The following is a 10,338-nucleotide window of genomic DNA, read 5'->3' as shown; positions in this document are numbered from 1 at the left end:
GTACAGTTGTGCCCAATTGTCAACTGTATATGTAACCTTCCCAGGTAGAAAGTGTGCCGACTTGGTCAACCTATCGACAACTACCCAGATCACTGTATAGCCTTTGGGCGTTTTGGGTAAACCTACTATGAAGTCCATCGCTATGTTTTCCCACTTCCACTCCGGTATGCTTAGGGGCTGCAACAACCCCGCCGCCTTTTGTCTTGGAGCTTTCACTTGTTGACAAACTAAGCACTTGCTCACAAACCCGGCCACATCCCTCTTCATGCTCTTCCACCAAAAGTGTTGTTTTAAATCTTGGTACATCTTAGTATCTCCTGGATGTATGGCAAATGGTGAGTTGTGAGCTTCCATCAGTATTTCCTTCCTTAAATCTTCTATTGTCGGAACACATAAGCGTCCCTGATACAATAGTCCTTCATCTGATGACTTCGAGAATCCATCTACTGGACTTTCGTCTAGCTGTCCTAGGACTTTCTGTAGGTTAGGATCCTCTCGTTGGGAGGTAATAATTCTCTGCCTAAGTGTAGGTTGTACCGTGAGTCGGGCCAACTGTGCTATGACTCCCTCGGTCGCTACAGCTATGTTGGCTCACTCGAACTCTCTTTGTACCCTTACTTCCCTCGTAATGAGGGCCGACGAGTGGACCGTCTTCCTACTCAAGGCATCTGCAACCACATTTGCTTTCCCAGGGTGGTACTGGATATCTACGTCATAATCCTTCACCAATTCCAACCACCTTCTCTGCCTCATGTTTAACTCTTTCTTGGTGAAGAAGTATTTCAAACTTTTGTGGTCGGTAAAAATTTGGGTTTTCTCGCCATACAGGTAATGTCGCCAGATTTTCAGCGCGAACACTACAGCGGCCAACTCTAGGTCATGGGTAGGGTAGTTCTTTTCATATTCTTTAAGTTGACGAGATGCGTATGCGACAACCTTGCCGTGTTGCATTAACACACATCCCAGTCCTTTCATGGAGGCATCACTATAGATCACATATCCTTCTGAGCTCTCGGGTACTATGAGTACCGGGGCGGTTACCAATCTCTCTTTTAGGTTCTGGAAGCTTGCCTCACAAGCATCATCCCATCTAAATGGCACCCCTTTTTTGTTTACTTTGTTAAAGGCGAGGATATTTTAGCGAAGTCCTGCACGAACCTTCGATAATATCCCGCCAATCCTAGGAAACTCCTTACTTTCGTTACCGTAGTTGGGCGTTCCCACTTTGTGATCGCTTCGACCTTGGTGGGATCTACAGATATTCCGTCCTTTGACACCACGTGTCCTAGGAAAGAGACTTGTCGTAACCAAAATTCGCATTTGGAAAACTTGGCGTACAACTTGTGCTCTCTTAGGGTGGTTAGGACTTTTCGGAGGTGTTCCTCGTGCTCTAGGTCGGTTCTCGAGTATATGAGGATGTCGTCAATGAACACAATCACGAACATGTCTAGGCATTCTTTGAATACCCGGATTAACTCCATAAATACAGCTGGGGCATTGGTGAGGCCAAATGACATCACTACAAACTCGTAGTGACCGTACCTTGTCCTAAACGCTGTTTTTGGTACGTCTTACTGTAACGACCCTAAATTTTCACATACTCAGAGTTGCTACTAACGTCTCATGCTCATCTATAATGCGGAAATATAACTCTTACATGAACATAGTTGATAACGTAAACTTCAAAAAAACGTTTAAAACAACTTCTTCTCTGGAAAACACAGCCATGGTCTTACGTGTTTAAATATGAAATACTGAAATTTAGAGAAAACAAAAACAAATACAAAATAATTTAAAACAATGAAATGCAAAACAACCTATTCTAACTTAAGACTAGAAATTTAAATATGAATCTACCCTATGCACGTGCCACAGTCTCTGCTCGCGATGCCGCCGTCCTCCGTACAAGTGCGCCTTGCCTTTACCTGAAAAATGATGTGGCACACGGCCTGAGTATTTCAAAGAATACTCAGTAAGTGACCCCGCTATAGGGGCCATGCACGTGCCACAGTCTCTGCTCGCGATGCCGCCGTCCTCCGTACAAGTGCGCCTTACCTTTACCTGAAAAATGATGTGGCACACGACCTGAGTATTTCAAAGAATACTCAGTAAGTGGCCCCGCTATAGGGGCCATGCAAATGCAAACACATGCAATCATGATTTAGGGACCTATCTCTAATCATCTTAGGGGTGGCCTCCAGTCTCGGACAAATTGGATGTGTAGTACTTCCCTACACATGACTCACACGTGTGAATCCCCAGGGCGCTCGCACACCCCCTGGACCCTCTGGTCAAGCTAATCTGTAGCGACGTCCGGAGGTCAGCGGAACCCCATAGTGTCATGCGCCTCATGAACACCCTCATCTGTGTGCATTCGCACCTGTGTGCATTCGCGCTCATTATATGGTGCGCGTCCGCACTCATCATCTCTAGGGGAAGTAGCCCTATGCTTATGAACATACAATTTGCATGAGGTCCCTCTAAATCCATCATAATGTCTCTTCTGACACAACCCTCTAGTCTCATCTCTTTGTTACTCTAGGTAACACATACTCGTGGATATTTATATTAATATCATTTTCACGCTCTACGGGTTGTGTCCTATGTCGATCTAACGACATGATGCAATATGGCACTCATCATCATATAACATGCTCAATATGGAATACATCATCATATTAAGGTAAACGTCACGCAATCATCATACTCATCATATTGCCACAAAGTGCATCAAACATATCAAGTACGACATTCATCAAAATATATATATATACTGCGCACATCAAGTATCGTAACCCACACATCATCATAACTCATACATCATCATAACTCATACATCATCATAACTCATATACCGCATCGTACGATATAGTTCATACATCATCGTAACTCATACAATTTTTTTTTTAGCCTATCCTATAGTAAGACCACTTACCTGGTTGGCCTTAGCCGAAGTATTCTCTAATTTATTTAACGTAAGCTCCCGTTCCTCGAGAGCTGCTCCAAAGGTTGCTAGAGTTCGCTTCATATCGAACCGTTCGTCACCTTTTCAAATGACATCTCTCTTCAATGATCTGCCTAACCATCTCTCCATTATCTTGCCTTTCTTCTCCCCAGAAAATCTTTTCTTTCTTTTTCTCTTTTGGTTGTAGAATTATTGATGACGGATGAGGAGGCATTTTAGGGTAGGGTGGAGAGATTAAAGGAGAGGTGATCAGTTAATCTTTTTTTTCTTACTTATTTTATTATTTTCATTTTACTATTATTATTATTATTATTATTATTATTGTTATTATTATTATTATTATTATTAACCTAACGGAGCGTTACATTATTGTGATGTCCCACATTGGTTGGGTAGGAGAACAAATCACCCTTTATAAGGGTGTGGAAACCTTCCTCCAGCAGACGCGTTTTAAAGCCTTGAGGGGAAGCCCGAAAGAAAAAGCCCAAAGAGGACAATATCTGCTAGCGGTGGATCTGGGTCGTTACAAATGGTATCAGAGCCAGTCGCCGGACGATGTGCCGGCCTTCTCGTTGTTCCCCGAAGGGGGGTAGACACGAGGCGGTGTGACAGTAAGGACGTTGGGCCCCAAAGGGGGGTGGATTTGGGGGCGGTCCCACATCGATTGGATAAAGGAATGAGTGCCAGCGAGGACGCTGGGCCCCGAAGGGGGGTGGATTGTGATGTCCCACATTGGTTGGGTAGGAGAACAAATCACCCTTTATAAGGGTGTGGAAACCTTCCCCCAGCAGACGCGTTTTAAAGCCTTGAGGGGAAGCCCGAAACGGAAAGCCCAAAGAGGACAATATCTGCTAGCGGTGGGTCTGGGTCGTTACAAAAAGACATGAGAAACCACCGCCCGACGTGGTTTTGTGAAATACTAACGGAAAGTGGTGAACGGTGTGATAGGAAACAAACCCCGGCGACGTAGGAAGCAGCTCTCACGGAACGGGAGCTTACGTTTAGCTATTTAGGGAGTACTTCGACCAAGGTCAACCAAGTAAGTGGCCTTACTATAGGATAGGCTAAATAAATTATATGATGCTTGATGATATGTGCCAGTATATACATATTTTGTTGAGTGATTCTTGATATGTTTGACGCACGTTGTGACATTATGATGAGCATGATGATTGCATGATTTTTACCTTAATATGATGATATTTTCCATATTGAGCATGCTAGATGATGATGAGTGCCATATTGCATCATGTCGTTAGATCGACGTAGGACACAACCCTAAGAGCATGAAAATGATATTAATATAAATATCCACGAGTATGCGTTACCTAGAGTAACAAAGAGATGAGACTAGAGGGTTGTGTCAGAAGAGACATTACGATGGATTTAGAGGGACCTCGTGCATTTTGTATGTTCATAAGCATAGGGCTACTTTCCCTAGAGATGATGAGTGCGGACGCGCACCTTATGATGAGCGCGAATGCGCACAGGTGCGAAAGCACACAGATGAGGGTGTTCATGAGGCGCATGACACTATGGGGTTCCGCTGACCTCCGGACGTCGCTACAGATTAGCTTGACCAGAGGGTCCAGGGGGTGTGCGAGCGCCCTGGGGACTCACACTCGCACGTGTGAGTCGTGTGTAGGGAAGTACTACACATCCAATTTGTCCGAGACTAGAGGCCAACCCTAAGATGATTAGAGATAGGTCCCTAAATCATGATTGCATGTGTTTGCATTTGCATGGCCCCTATAGTGGGGCCACTTACTGAGTATTCTTTGAAATACTCAGGCCGTGTGCCACATCATTTTTCAGGTAAAGGCAACGCGCACTTGTATGAAGGACGGCGGCATCGCGAGCAGAGACTGTGGCACGTGCATTAGGGTAGATGTATATTTAAATTTCTAGTCTTAAGTTAGAATAGGTTGTTTTGCATTTCATTGTTTTAAATTATTTTGTATTTGTTTTTGTTTTCTCTAAATTTCAGTATTTCATATTTAAACACGTAAGACCATGGCTGTGTTTTCCAAAGAAAAAGTTGTTTTAAACGTTTTTTTTTAAGTTTACGTTATCAACTATGTTCATGTAAGAGTTATATTTCCGCATTATAGATGAGCATGAGACGTTAGTAGCAACTCTGAGTATGTGGAAATTTAGGGTCGTTATAGTAAGACGTACCAAAAACAGCGTTTAGGACAAGGTACGGTCACTACGAGTTTGTAGTGATGTCATTTGGCCTCACCAATGCCCCAGCTGTATTTATGGAGTTAATGAACCGGGTATTCAAAGAATGCCTAGACATGTTCGTGATTGTGTTCATTGACGACATCCTCATATACTCGAGAACCGACCTAGAGCACGAGGAACACCTCCGAAAAGTCCTAACCACCCTAAGAGAGCACAAGTTGTACGCCAAGTTCCCCAAATGCGAATTTTGGTTACGACAAGTCTCTTTCCTAGGACACGTGGTGTCAAAGGACGAAATATCTGTAGATCCCACCAAGGTCGAAGCGATCACAAAGTGGGAACGCCCAACTACGGTAACGGAAGTAAGGAGTTTCCTAGGATTGGCGGGATATTATCGAAGGTTCGTGCAGGACTTCGCTAAAATATCCTAGCCTTTAACAAAGTTAACAAAAAAAAAGGGGTGCCATTTAGATGGGATGATGCTTGTGAGGCAAGCTTCCAGAACCTAAAAGAGAGATTGGTAACCGCCCCGGTACTCATAGTACCCGAGAGCTCAGAAGGATATGTGATCTATAGTGATGCCTCCATGAAAGGACTGGGATGTGTGTTAATGCAACACGGCAAGGTTGTCGCATACGCGTCTCGTCAACTTAAAGAATATGAAAAGAACTACCCTACCCATGACCTAGAGTTGGCCGCTGTAGTGTTCGCGCTGAAAATCTGGCGACATTACCTGTATGGCGAGAAAACCCAAATTTTTACCGACCACAAAAGTTTGAAATACTTCTTCACCCAGAAAGAGTTAAACATGAGGCAGAGAAGGTGGTTAGAATTGGTGAAGAATTATGACGTAGATATCCAGTACCACCCTGGGAAAGCAAATGTGGTTGCAGATGCCACAGTCTCTGCTCGCGATGCCGCCGTCCTCCGTACAAGTGCGCCTTGCCTTTACCTGAAAAATGATGTGGCACACGGCCTGAGTATTTCAAAGAATACTCAGTAAGTGGCCCCGCTATAGGGGCCATGCACGTGCCACAGTCTCTGCTCGCGATGCCGCCGTCCTCCGTACAAGTGCGCCTTACCTTTACCTGAAAAATGATGTGGCACACGGCCTGAGTATTTCAAAGAATACTCAGTAAGTGGCCCCGCTATAGGGGCCATGCAAATGCAAACACATGCAATCATGATTTAGGGACCTATCTCTAATCATCTTAGGGGTGGCCTCTAGTCTCGGACAAATTGGATGTGTAGTACTTCCCTACACACGACTCACACGTGCGAGTGTGAATCCCCAGGGCGCTCGCACACCCCCTGGACCCTCTGGTCAAGCTAATCTGTAGCGACGTTCGGAGGTCAGCGGAACCCCATAGTGTCATGCGTCTCATGAACACCCTCATTTGTGTGCATTCGCACCTGTGCGCATTCTCGCTCATCATATGGTGCGCGTCCGCACTCATCATCTCTAGGGGAAGTAGCCCTATGCTTATGAACATACAATATGCATGAGGTCCCTGTAAATCCATCATAATGTCTCTTCTGACACAACCCTCTAGTCTCATCTCTTTGTTACTCTAGGTAACACATACTCGTGGATATTTATATGAATATCATTTTCACACTCTAAGGGTTGTGTCCCTGTAAATCCATCATAATGTCTCTTCTGACACAACCCTCTAGTCTCATCTCTTTGTTACTCTAGGTAACACATACTCGTGGATATTTATATGAATATCATTTTCACACTCTAAGGGTTGTGTCCCTGTAAATCCATCATAATGTCTCTTCTGACACAACCCTCTAGTCTCATCTCTTTGTTACTCTAGGTAACACATACTCGTGGATATTTATATGAATATCATTTTCACACTCTAAGGGTTGTGTCCTATGTCGATCTAACGACATGATGCAATATGGCACTCATCATCATATAACATGCTCAATATAGAAGACATCATCATATTAAGGTAAACGTCACGCAATCATCATACTCTTCATATTGTCACAAAGTGCATCAAACATATCAAGTACGACATTCATCAAAATATATATATACTGCGCACATCAAGTATCGTAACCCACACATCATCATAACTCATACATCATCATAACTCATATACCGCATCGTACGATATAGTTCATACATCATCGTAACTCATACAATTTTTTTTTTAGCCTATCCTATAGTAAGACCACTTACCTGGTTGACCTTAGCCGAAGTATTCCCTAATTTAATTAACGTAAACTCCCGTTCCTCGTGAGCTGCTCCAAAAGTTGCTAGAGTTTGCTTCATATCGAACCGTTCGTCACCTTTCGTTAGCATTTCACATTTTAATTAATAATCCAACTAACAATGTGAAATACAGCTCTAAAACGGTCTCAGTAAAAATCGAATTCCACGTTTTCATTGTTTCTAAATTTTGGTTGGGCAGTAAAACTTAAATTGAAAATATGTCAATATTATTTCATGGTGCTTCAACCATTCAATCCAACTATGGTTTGTTATAATATTATATTCTCTTGTTACAAATAATAATAATTTCTCACCTCTTCCATTTTCCTTCTCCTGATGTACCACTTTTGTTTCTCCTCTCTCTCTTCTTTTTCTTTCGTATGAATGACTATGCAATTATAAAATAATATTCAATCAATTCTGTTTTCTCCTCCCTAGTATGACTATCGATTAATAGAAGCCATTTTCAATCTTTTTTTTTTTCTTCTTCATTAACCGAAGCCATTTTCTATTCTATTTTCTTCTATCTTTCTTCTCTTTCCTAAAAACTAAACGGAAGCTATTTTAAATCTATTCTATTTTCTCCTCTCCCAAATGACTGTCCAATTCAAGAAGTCGTTTTCAATCTATTTTAATTTTCCTCAGTAAAAATAATTATGCATCCATCTATTATGATTTTCTTCTCTCCCCTAAAAATGATGATTCAGATGCAATACACAAAGCCATTTTCAATCAATTTTGATTTTCTATCCGATATCAAAAAATCTAAATAATTGAAAAGAAGATCTAACATAACTTTTCTATCTCTGTCAAAAGATAAAACAGAAGGAGATCTAACTTACCGATTACTTTTCCATCTCTTTCCATTCCTATTAAATCTGCTTGAACTGAAGGCCATCTCCAATTCTTCTCTCCCAAAATCTGTGATCTTTCCTCTATTTCTTTCTCTGATTTTACCTTTCTCAAAATCTGCCATTTTTTTGTTTCTGTTTCGTATCATTTTGCAGTTGTAGGAGGTGTCGGGGAGATATTTGGGGAAGGTGGAGAGAGAGAGTGATAATTTACTTTTTTTTTTTTTTAATTATTATTTACTTATTTTTATTATTATCTCTTTTTTTTTTTTTTTTTTTTTCGGGTCGTTACATGAATCGTCCGGGCGCTCGCCTGGACCCTTTAATCAAGCTAATCTGTAACGACGTCTGGAAGTCAGCGGAACCCCATAGTGTCATGAACTATTCAAACTTGATAGTTTGGCTAATTATCATAGGTTTAATGTATGGAGCACAATTACGAGTATGAACTATTTATTGGGCTGTTTTTCTTGAGGCTTCAACTCTACCAGAGAAAGGAGAGACTTAAAATATAAATATATCTAAGAATAGCTGATCGCTTGTGGATGTATAGAATAAAATGATGTAAAATTCACAAGAATAAATGCAAGTATACACTATCACAAGTCCCAAGTAATAAGTAAATTATCGATTCCACAGGGAACCTATCTTTTTTATTAATTTTATCGCTGGAAATTGAGTTTTTGGGTAACATTCAAATGGGTGTTGGAGATTTTAACTATTTAAACAAAACTAAAACAGAGTGCTACTGCTGTCGAAAAATAGAAAATTATGAGACAATCAACTATAATGAAGAAGGTTCGGCTAAGAGAGATTAAATAGATAAGTTGTTGAGTTTTGTGGTTGATTTTAGTTCCTTTTAATAGATTCTCAAGCCCACTTCCGAGGGTCATGAATGGTGATTATTTCTATAATCGTTGTAATTTCTATTAACAAGGCTATAGGAGAAGAATTATTCCTAACCCTTCTATTACCCTTCAAGTCTCCTTGCAATCAAACTAGAGTATTAAAGAGAATTTCATTTCTTGCTCTCTTCTCCCGAACAAGAGAACAACTATGTATGTAAAGTAGCTAATTAAACATACATGTAAATCATTAACAACAACTCTTTAATAAACTAAAATCATACCGTCAACATACTTAAACTATATAAAACTCTCTCGCCTCCCCTATTAAGTTTAGCTCTCCATACAAACTGAATTAAACAGAGGAATCTGCATCTTGATTAAGTAAAATTGATGGAATAAGAAAAGAGAATAAGGAAATAGAGAGTTATCCCGGTTTGTTGTCGTTCGTCAATGAAAGTTCCCTTCTCTTGAGCTCTCACGTCCACCTCTTTGCCCTAATCAATCCTTGTTGGTCTCCTTTTCCTTCTGCTGTCAACAGCTGCTGGATTAGGGTTTTCTTCTTCTTCTCTAGTTTCATAGCAGTTCACTGCAGCAGAGGCTGCTGCTGTGTAATTCGATTTTTCTCCCCAAAGTGTGGCTCTCCTCCTCTTAATCTTCCTTTTCCTTTTATATTGAGCATGGGTTCCCCTTTAGGGCTGAAAATGAATAAGTTGTCCACATACGATGTTCCTCATTGGGTAATCAATGACCCACTTGGACTGCTGACGTGGATTTAAAATTTCCATGTCATCCCCCATTTGTTTCCAAATTTGCTACTCCCACGTGGTTTAGCATAAATGTCTGAAATTTTACCACGTAACTCAATTAAACATACAATTAAAATCAATTTATGCAAAATCATATTTTTTTTTTCATGTTGGACCGCAATAAACGATTTCATGTTCACTAAGTAGAATAAATGGGGTAATAAATGAGTAAATTGTGAATAAGAGTGCAATATTAACTACAAAAGGACTTAATATGACTCTACTATTAGAGAGTTATCAATAGCTCAACAATCCTTACATTTGTGCCGATCAAGGTAGGTCTTAAACAAAGATACTCTAATTTTCCATACGTTAATAACTTCGCCTACGAAATGGCTATAATGATGGCTTGGTTGAATGACTTGTATGATGTACGAATGACGAATTTTTCATGATTGTTTGATGCGTTTTGTGGTATGTTATGTTTATGCAATGATACAAGATGTACTAT

The sequence above is a fragment of the Cucurbita pepo genome, chromosome 8 (genome assembly GCF_057944985.1).
Source record: "Cucurbita pepo subsp. pepo isolate OVF chromosome 8, ASM5794498v1, whole genome shotgun sequence".
Classification (NCBI taxonomy): Eukaryota; Viridiplantae; Streptophyta; class Magnoliopsida; order Cucurbitales; family Cucurbitaceae; genus Cucurbita; species Cucurbita pepo.
This window is presented reverse-complemented; position numbering follows the sequence as displayed.